The sequence below is a fragment of the Lontra canadensis genome, unplaced genomic scaffold (genome assembly GCF_010015895.1).
Source record: "Lontra canadensis isolate GAN:19392208 unplaced genomic scaffold, GSC_riverotter_1.0 scaffold81, whole genome shotgun sequence".
Classification (NCBI taxonomy): Eukaryota; Metazoa; Chordata; class Mammalia; order Carnivora; family Mustelidae; genus Lontra; species Lontra canadensis.
In genome coordinates this window covers 6,722,458-6,733,120 of record NW_022631075.1, presented here as the reverse complement: position 1 = coordinate 6,733,120, position 10,663 = coordinate 6,722,458, and positions in this window count along the sequence as shown.

Below are 10,663 nucleotides of genomic sequence, written 5' to 3'. Positions count from 1 at the left end.
GTCAAGTAAATAAATAAAATCTTAAAAAAATAGAACTAGGAATGGAAATATTTGAGTTCATTCCTGATTTTGACATCAATTATTAAAATTCTTGCTATTCTTATGTTTTTCCCTAATATGAAAACAAAGACATAGTTTATTATTAGCTACACCACCAATATACTGTGTATAGTTTGCTGATGATAAAGCCTTTAAACATTTTATTAAAGGGATCATTTTTACTACTCTTTGGATATTCAAATATGCTAAAATTTTGACAATGAACTTGAATAGCAACTTACAAATTTATGCATTCTATCATTTTTGGAAAATTCAGTGACTGAAATAGGAAAAAAATAACAATCCATCTATATCCTACTTACACAAATAGAAGTATTGATTCTTAATGTCCCAGATAAGACGCGATGTTGAAAATTATTCACACATTTAATAATTTTTTACTGAAGACCTGTGATATATTAGGCACAATGCTGGGCTCTAGCTACATAAACCTAGATTGTAATTTCATTATAATCTAAGTAAACAGATATATAAAGAGATAAATAAAATGGTTAATAAACAACATACATTTATTAGTCAAATAACATGTTTAAAGCACTGTGGTAAGTGGTAAGTGCTACTGGATGAATGGATAAAGTTCAGTAGAAACATAAAAAAAATAATTAATAGCTCTTTCTCTGTGCTCCTATAATGTTATTTATACTTTATTACATCACTTATATTTCTATATTCTTCACCATCCCATTGTTGTTTGTTTATGCATTTATCTCTTCTAACAACTCATAAGCAACTGAATACCAAGGACGTTATTTGGACCAAGGAGTCAGTATCTTATAGTGCACAGTCTAGTATCTTATAGTGCACATAGTGGATACTTCAGAAGTGTCACCTGAATACTTTTTAATAGAGAATAAGAATAAGTAGGTAATGTACAAGCATTTTTTTTATTTGACAGACAGAGATCACAAGTAGGCAGAGGCAGGCAGAGAGAGAGGAAAGGAAGCAGGCTCCCTGATGAGCAGAGAGCCTGATGTGGGGCTTATCCCAGGACTCTGGGATCATGACCTGAGGTGAAGGCAGAGGCTTTAACCCACTGAGCTACACAGGTGCCCCTGTGCAATGCATTTTGATTGTAAATGGATTTTCTTTGGTCTATGTTGATTTTTTACAGTAATTAAAACATTCTGATAATGTTATAGTCCAATATTTTTGTATGTATACACATGTATACACACACATATATATACATGTATACACATGTATATAAACAAAATATTGGACTATAAATATTTTTTTCAGCAATCCATTGGAATATCTGATTAAAACTACATTTGTTTTTGAGTACCTTAGTTCTGTCAGAAAGAATGATGACACTGTAAATATGTTTAGGCTTTGTAAAGTAACACTATTACTCAACCATATGTTTCTCTTTCTTTCTTTTCAATAAAGATCTAGCTGCCATGGCAACTGAGTTATGTAGAATGTTACAGGGCAACATTTGTTGACAGTTTTCAGTCAGATTGCTGCCCAGACTGGATCTTAGAAGAAAAGAGTGTATATTCTATTTCAGTAGTTTTTAAAAAATGCACTCCTTGGTCTAAGTTGAACATATTCCCTATCCAAGATGGCATGCCATAGCAATCCATGTATATTGATGGGGCGGTATTTAAAAATCAAATTTTCCTTTCTCTGAAAGGGTGAAGTCCTTGTCTAATGGATGCAATATAATGTCCAAAGACTTATTTTTGGTGAAAAGCCTCAAGAAAGTGTCTTTTGTGGTTTTTGCTTGTTTTGATTTGCTTTGCTTTTTTTTGTTTGTATTGACATATAATTAACATAAAATATTACACTAGTTTCATGTATGCAATATATTGATTCAGAAATTCTATACACTACTCAATATTCACCATAACTGTAGTCATCATCTGTCACCACATAACATTATCACATTATTGAATATATTCCCAATACTATACTTTTTATCTACATGACTGATTTGTTTTATAACTTTAAGTGTGTGCCTCTTAATTCCCTTTATCTATTTCACTCATCTCACCATCAACCTTCTTGTTGGCAACCACCTGTTAATTCTCTGTATTTTAGAGTCTTTCTTTTTTTTTTAATCTTCAGTTAGCCAACATAAAATAATCATTAATTTTTGATGTAGTGTTTAATGATTCATTAGTTGTGTGTAACAGTGATCATCACAACACATTCTTCTTTATATGTCCATTTATTTTTGTTTTTGTTTCTGTTTTTAGATTCCATATATAAATGAACTCATATTGTATTTGTTGTTCTCTGTCTGACTTATTTCATTTAGCATAATGCCTTCTGGTCCATCTTTGTTGCAAATGATAAGATCTCATTACTTTTTATGCCTGAATAATATTCCATTATATATAAAATATTATATATACATTCATATGCATATATTATCTATATCTAAACCTATATTTTGTTCATCTATGGATGGATACTTATGGCTTCCATTTCTTATATATTATAAATAATTCTGCAATAAACATAGGGTTGAATATATCTTTTTGAATTAGTATTTTCATTTTCTTTGGGTAAATGCCCAATAGTGGAATTACTGGATTGTAAGGTAATTCTATTTTTAATTTCCTAGGAACATCCTTATTGTTTCCACAGTGGCTGCATCAATTTAAATTCCCACAAATAGTGCATGAGGGTTCCCATTCTCCACATCCATGCCAACATTTATTATTTCCTATCTTTTTGATCCTAGGCATTCTGACAGGTGGAAAGTGATATCTCCTTGTGGCTAGATTTGTATTTCCCTGATGATTAGTGATGTTGATCATCCTTTTGTGTTTCCGGTGGCCACTTGCTTATATTCTTGGAGAAATGTCTATTTAGTTCCTCTGCCCACTTTAATCAGATTATTTGTGGTTTTGGTGTGTTGATTCTTATAGCATACCCAGAAATGAACTCTAAATGAATTAAAGATCTTAATGTGATACCTGAAACCATATAACCCTTAGAAGAAAACATGGACAATAATCCCTTTGACATTGACCTTAGCAACATTTTTCTAGATATAACTCTAGATATGTATGCAAAGGAAAACTGAAGAAAAAAACAAGCTACTGGGACTACACCAAAATAAAAAGCTTTTGTAGAGCTAAGGAAATGATCAACAAAATTAAAATTCAGGGAAACAAACTAAGTTTTACAGAAGGGAAGGAGGTGGGGGAGTGAAGTACCCAGGTGATAGATATTAAGGAGGGCATGTGTTGTGATGAGCACTGGGTATTATATGTAACTAATGAATCATTGAACACTACATCAAAAACTAATAATGTACTATATGTTGCCTAACTGAACATGATTAAAAAAACACAAACAAAAATAAATAAAAGAAGAAAAAAATGAAAAGTCAACCTACTAAGTGGGAGAAGATATTTTCAAATGATATTTTGGATAAAGGTTAATATTCTAAATATATAAAGAAAGTATCTTTTGAATCTTCTCATTCAAACAAGCACCTTGTGTAGAAGTAATGTTATAAGTAAAAGGTAGAGTTGTAAGGACAGTTCATAATCATGGTTCTTTCCTTCCTCTTACAAATACTTTCAAAATATGATTATAATGTAGGATAAGTTGGGAAATTTTCTTATTTGATGTTTCTTGTCATTTATTTCTGAATGAAATTAAATGCATTGTTCCATGAAGAGAGAGAGAAAATCCTAGGTTTAAAAGAGCTGCCCTGGAAATTACATTCGTGTAGACCAGGGATGAACCAGAAGATCACCTGTGTTGTGTTTAATGATACTTGCCTATGTATTTCAAAAATTGACCATCTAGCTAGAACTTATTTGACCTCTAAAGCAAAGACAATGTAAAAGCTGAGAGGACAGTCCCTGATATATGCTGCTTTATCACATAAACAACCTTGCAGTTCAGGTTAAGAAAACGATATAGAGGGGCTCCTGGGTAGCTCAGTGTGTTAAAGCCTCTGCCTTTGGCTCAGGTCTAGATCTCAGGGTCCTGGGATTCAGCCCTGCATGGGGCTCTCTGCTCAGCAGGGAGCCTGCTTCCCCTTCCTCTCTCTGCCTGCCTCTCTGTCTACTTGTAATCTCTGTCTGTCAAATAAATAAATAAAATCTTTAAAAAAATGATATAGAGGTCCAAATGAAATGTGGGAATAAATTTGCAAAAGCTCTAAACAGAAATTCAGGCAGAGCCAAATGATTCAAGAAAACAATGATGCTAGTGGTTCCTGATTCCAATCAAGACTGTCCCTTCTAGAGGCACCTGGGCAGTTCAGTGGGTTAAAGCCTCTGCCTTCAGCTCGGGTCATGACCCCAGGGTCCTGGGATCGAGCCCCACATTGGGCCCTCTGCTCTGCAGAGAGACTGTTTCCTTCTCTTTCTCTCTCTCTCTGCCAGCTTCTCTGCCTACTTGTGATCTCTGTCAAATAAATAAATTTTAAAAAAAAGAGGCTATCCCTTCTATAGCTGACTAGCTCCCAGAAACACCCAGTAAGAATACCACAATAAAAAAATTATCAGTCATTGACACAATGTTAGGTACAAGTCCACACATCCCTCCCTGAATGGTTATGGATGAATTTACACAACATTTCCTCTAAATCTTACCAACTTTCTGTAGCTCAACCTTTCTTTGGTGATCTGTTTGAAAGATTACAAGAATAAACTCTAAAGCAAAATTTCTCAAAGTTAGCATTAAGGAGTCCTTGAACTTGGATTAAAAATTATATTTGATTTTCACTATTCTTTCATCAAAATTCATCATCTCCTTAAATCATTAATGTTGCCAATAATCCAAAGTGTTATTATCAGAACCTTAACTTGGTCACCAATATAAATTCTAAATATTATATATCATTACATTTTTTTGTCAAAATTATTACATTCATAATTACTTTGAAGTTCTGTTAATTATTAGACCCACTGCTAGATGTTTCTTCTTAGGTTAATAGTGAAGTGTATATATTGTCATAATACATGTTTGCTTTTAGAATATTTTTATAACTGCATTTCAGTGGAGTTGGTTTTCTTTGTAATCCTTTGTGTTTTATTTATACATTTTAAAACATTTTCTGTAAAGAGGTCTATCAGCTTCACCAAACAGCCAAAGAAGTGAATGATGTAACAAGAGGTTAAGGATCGCTGCAACAGAGGAAGAGGAAGAAATCAATACTCTTTGTTTTTCTGTTTTGCTTTGTTTTGTTTTACTTTAATCTTCAAGTAAAATAAAATTTACTTAATGTTTCTAAAACTTGTCTGAAGAAAAGAAACACTTAAAGCCCTTCTTAAAAATACAAATTCCTGAGACCAACACTAGGTTTACTGAATCAGAGAGAGAGAGAGAGAGAGAGAGAGATGGTAATTTGTACTGTACCAAGCACAAATCTATGTTTTTATCTTAGGAAAAATTGGGGGAAAACTTCACTAAAGGAATCATGAAAGACTGAAAATGAAGCTCAGTGAGAAGTCTAACAACTCGGTGACTAGGATTTAAACTGGAATAATCAACATTTCTCTGCTAGTCAAGGAGTTGCTGACAGATTTAGACAAGTGGATCTAACTGTGATTTCCAGACCAACAGCAGTCGCATCACATGGAAACTTGTTAGACTTGAAAATTATTGAGACCCACTTCATGCTCCCTCTCTCATTACAGGATAACATGGAATGAATAGCCAAGATCCAACTAACTAAGTGACATGTTCTGGTGGTGGTGCCTAGCAATTTCTCTTTTAAAATGCCCATCAGGTCATCCTGACTCAGATTCATATCTGAGAACCAAAGGAATTAATGGTGACTTTGTGCCACATTACAGGGTTTAATCTTTCTGGGGAGAAGAACATTAGCAAGATGACAAAACAGGTGATTCCCAACTTTTGTATCCCTCACAGAAAGAGTAACTAGCAACTGTTCACAGACAGAACAACTCTGAAGATCCCCAAACACAGGAGTAAAGATGACATACCCCTCCACCACCACAAAATTTGAGAAAAAAGCACACAAGAAGGGTAATAAGAATGGTTGTACTTTGAGCAACTCACCTCTCCCTTATAACAGTAAATGCTGTACTGAGGGGTTCACATTGGGCCTAGTTTGTTCAGTGTGAAAAGGAGGTTACAGGTGGACATCTAGCATCTTCAAATTTCAGAGATGCTTTCTGAGAGACCCACTTATATATCACATCACAGAAATCTTTGGGAGAATCACCTAGAGATGGAGAAGGACAATGGGGCTCCCAGCAACAAGAATGTGGATCAGGGAAGAAAAATTATTGCTGGTGGCAGCATCCAACTAGAGAGCTCAGCTAGCATCTCTGCTCATCTACAGAGCTGAGTTAGTGGTCCCATGTGCCTAGGGAGCTCATTCAGCAGTTCTGCCCCATTTGGGTCTTCCTGCTCATGGACCATCTCAGCTATGGAGCCCATTCTAAAACAGGGAAGCAAGACGGTGGCTTCTCCCAACTACTGAGCATAAACTCCATACTCACCAAACCAGTAAGCCTTCCCAGAGATTGAGGGCAGCTACAGAGTGCATCATATGGCCTATGTGGTAGGGAAATAAGTCATTGACCCCCTAAACTGCTGAGAAAGGCTCAGCAAGGAGCCCAATGTAGGACTCAATCCCAGGACTCTGGGATCACGACCTGAGCCGAAGGCAGACGGTTAACTGACTGAGCCACCCAGGCTTCCCTTTTAGAGGTTTTTGATTACAGCTTCAATTTCCTTGGTGGTTATGAGTTTGTTCAAGTTTTCTACTTCTTCCTGATTCGTTTTTTGCCATTTATGTTTCCAGGGATGCATACATTTCTTCCAGATTCTCTAGTTTGTTGGCATATATTTTCTCATAATATATTCTTAAAATTGTATTTCCTTGGTGTTGATTGTGATCACTCTTCTTTAATACATTATTTTATTAATTTGGGTCCTTTCTCTTTTCTTTTTTTTTAAAGATTTTATTTATTTATTTGAAAGAGAGGCAGTGAGAGAGAGCATGAGCAAGGAGAAGGTCAGGGGGAGAAGCAGACTCCCCATGGAGCTGGGAGCCCGATGCGGGACTTGATCCTGGGACTCCGGGATCATGACCTGAGCTGAAAGCAGTCGTCCAACCAACTGAGCCACCCAGGCGTCCCTCCTTTCTCTTTTCTTTTGGATAAGTCTTGCTACAGGTTTATTGATCTTATTAATTCTTTCAAAGAACCAGATTCTAGTTTCATTGGTCTCTTCTACTGTTCTGGTTTCTCTTTCATTGATTTATGCTCTAATCTTTATTACTTCTCTTCTTCTGCTTGGTTTAGGCTTTATTTGCTGTTCTTTTTCCAGTTCACTTATGTGTAAGATTAGCTCGTGTATTTGAGATTTTTCTAATTTTTTGAAAGAGGAATGTATTCCAATGTACTTCCCTCTTAGGACAACTTTCGCTATTTTGAACAGTTGTGCTTTCATTTTCATTAGTTTCCATGCATTTTTCTAATTCCTCTTTAATTTCCTAGTTGACCCATTCAATCTTTGTTAGGATGCTCTTTAACCTCCAAGTCTTTGCATTCCTTCCAAATTTCCTCTAGTGACTGAGTTAAAGTTTCAAAACACTGTGGTCTGAAAACATACAGGGAATAATCCCAATCATTTGGTATGGTTGAGATCTGACTTGTGATCTATTCTGAAGAAAAGCCAATATGCACTTGAAAAGAATGGGTATTCTGGTGCTTTAGAATGGAATGCTCTGTATACATATGTGAAGTCCATCTGGTACAATGTGTCATTCATTTGTTTCTTTGTTGATCTTCTGCTTAGATTATCTGTCCATTGCTGTGAGCAGGGTGTAGAAATCCCCTACTGTTATTATAATATTATTAATGTGTTTCTTTGATTTCGTTATTAACTGGTTGATATAACTGGCTGTTCCCCTGTTGGAGACATAAATATTCATAATTGTTATATCTTCTTGTTGGATAGACGTTTTAAGTATGATTTAATGTTCCTCTTCATCTCTTAATATAGTCTTTGGTTTAAAATCTATTTTGTCTGATATGAGGATTGGTATCCCAGCTTTCTTTTGGGGTCGATTAGCATGATAAAATTTCCCCACCCCCTCGCTTTCAGTCTGCAGGTGTCTTTAGGTTGAAAGTGAGTCTTGTAGACTCACTTTAAAAAAGCATCTTGCTTTTTTATCTAATCTGATACTGTGTGTCTTTTTATTAGAGCATTTAGCCCCATTTACATTCAGAGTAACTATTGAAAGATATGAATTTGTGCCATTGTATTGGCTGTAAAATCCCTGTTTCTAGAGATTGTCTGCTTCTTTTTGGTCTATGTTACTCTTGGGCTCTCTCTTTGCTTACAGGATACCCCTGTATATTTCTTGCAGGTCTAGCTTCATGGTCATGTATTTCAGTTTCTTTGTCCTGAAAGCTCTTTATCTTTCTTTCCATTCTGAATGACAGTCTAGCTGGATAAAATATTTTTAGCTGCATGCATGTTTTTTTGTATGTTTGTTTGTTTGTTTTTCTTTTCTTTTGTTTTGTTTTTCTCATTTAGTACCCTGAATATATCATGACAACCCTTTCTGGCCTGCCAGGTCGCTGGCTAGATCTGATGTCAGCTACATATTGTTTCTACCTCTTTAGATTAGGAACCTCTTGTCTCAAGCTGCTTTCAAGATTTTCTGTCTCTGAAATTTGCAAGCTTCACTATTACATGTTGGGGGTATTGATCTATTTTCATTGATTTTGTGAGGGGTCTTCACTATCATTTGGACATGAATGCTTGTTCCCTTCTCCAGGTTAGGGAAGTTCTCAGCTCTGATGTGTTCATGTTCAACTATACCTTCTGGCCCTATCTCTCTCTCCTCCCTCTCAGGGACTCCAATAGTTCTGATACTGTTTTGTTTTATGATATCACTAATTTCTCAAAGCCTCCCCTCTTGGTCTATTAGTTGTTTTTCTCTCTTCTCCTCAGTTTCCTTCTTTGCCATCAACTTGTCTTCTATGCCACTTACTCTCTTTTCTGCCTTCATTACCCTGTGTAAGAACATCCAAATTAGACTGCATCTCAGAGCATTTTTAACTTCAACCTGATTAAATCTCATTTCTGCACTATAAGATTCTCTAGTGTCTTTTATGCTTTTTTAAAGCCCAGCCAGTAACTTTGTATTTGTTTTTCTGAATTCCATCTCTCACATTTTACTGTGACAGAGAGTATTACCTCTGATTTTTTCTTTTGTTTTTAATTCTTCCTTCTAGTCTTTTTGACCAGAGAAGAATGGGTGAACAAGTGAATACAATAAAAAAAACAACAACAACAATAACCCAAGCAAATTACACACTAAACAAATCCAAAGAGGTCAGAAACCAAAAAACAAAACAAAACAAACAAAAAAACAAAAACAAAACACAACAAAAGAAACACACAAACAAACAAAGAGAGAAAGAAACAAAGAGAGAGAGGAGGAGAACAGAGAATATAATCTCACACAGTAGATGAAACAGGGTGATACACTTGTGTGTGTGAGTGTGTGTGATTGAATAGATTGAAAGGAAACAAAAAATGCAGGTTCTATCTTAAAATGTAAATATAAAAAATGAAAGTTAAAAAAAGACTTAAAAACAAAGACTTGATAAAATAAGGAATTAGTTGAAAAGAAGAAAAAAAGAAAGGGACAGTTTTAAACTGAAAGATAAATGAATCATGAGAAAAAAAAAAGAAAAACCTCAAATTCTACATATTATTTTCTCCTAGAGCTGTAGTTATATAGTCTTGTGGGGTCCACAAACTTGCTGTTCACTTGTTCTTTCAGTTGGTATTCTGTGGGAGTAGCTGGCTGCACTGTTTCTCAGGTGTCTTTCCCTGGGCAGATTTGCACTGCCCCTTGCCAGGGGACCAGGTTCAGTGTAAACTGGTCCTCTGTGGGGATTTTCTTCCCTGAGGGCTTCCTGCACTATTTTAGAGGATCAAAATAAAAGTGGCTGTGCCCTGATTTCTAGCCCCAGAGCTGAAAGTTCAAGGTACCCTCTCTTCAGTAAACCCTTGGGGATAAATTGTCTTCACTTGCATTGTGTACCAAACTCTGCAGACTCCTGTGGTACACACCCACACCGATCCTTCTGGGGAAAGGCAGAGGACCTCTTAGGACCCTGGTATGGAGAGCAATCACTGGGTGGAAACACAGCTCATGTTTTATGGCAAACTGAGCAGAGAGTTCCCTCCCAGTCTCACCAGTTCCCCCACTCTAATGCTTGGGAACTCTACTGGCTCAGGCACTCCTGTTGTTTTTGTGATCCTGAGACTGCACTGTCCCACCTAGAATTCTGTCCATTTTCACCACCTTAGCATCTTTCAGGCAGGGATGTCTCTCACTGGAGCAGATTTCTAAGGGTTCCAATATTGTCCTCCAGAGCTATATCACTTTCCTATAGCCAGCTTACAGAGACTCCTTCACATCACCATTTAGCTTTCAATATCTCCCTTCAGACTCACTTCTCCATACCTCTTACCTTGCAGAAAGTGGTCACTTTTCTACTTGTACAGTTCCTGATACTCTTTTCTTATATCTCAGGTTGAATCAATGTGTGTTCGGAATGATTTGATAGTTATCTTGCTAAATTCAAGGGACCAAATGTAACAAGGTCCCCAACTCTTCTGCCATCTTGCC